The sequence below is a fragment of the Leptonychotes weddellii genome, unplaced genomic scaffold (assembly GCF_054177405.1).
Source record: "Leptonychotes weddellii isolate Sample4059 unplaced genomic scaffold, ASM5417740v2 HiC_scaffold_129116, whole genome shotgun sequence".
NCBI lineage: Eukaryota > Metazoa > Chordata > Mammalia > Carnivora > Phocidae > Leptonychotes > Leptonychotes weddellii.
Window position 1 is genome coordinate 1 of NW_027708326.1, and position 334 is coordinate 334.

At 81.1% G+C, this 334-nt stretch overlaps 1 pseudogene; it reads right to left on the reverse strand.

Moving 5' to 3' along the window:
* Nucleotides 1–10: 10 nt before the first annotated feature.
* Nucleotides 11–329, reverse strand: LOC145718257 (dual specificity protein phosphatase 2 pseudogene; annotated as a pseudogene).
* Between the last annotated feature and the right edge of the window lie 5 nt (nt 330–334).

Here is a 334-nt window from a genome sequence, read left to right on the forward strand (position 1 = left end):
CGGCGCTCACCTCGCAGGAAGCACACGGCCGTGGGCCCCGCGCGGGTCTCGGGCAGCAGCGCGGCGAGCAGCGCGTGTGCCGGGCCGTCGGCGGGGAGCTCGGCCACCGAGGCGCTGCCCTCGTCCAGCACCACTGCCCGGGCCAGCTCCCCGCGGGCCAGGCGCGCCCGGAGCGCGCGGTCCGGCAGCAGGCAGGCGAGGGCGGCGGCGGGCGGGCCGCGAGCGCGGCGCCGCAGCAGCGCGTTCCAGGGCACGGGCCGCGCGTGGCGCACGTGGCGTCGGCAGAAGGCCAGGAAGGGGCGGCAGTCGAGCAGCAGCGTGCGCTCGGCCTCCC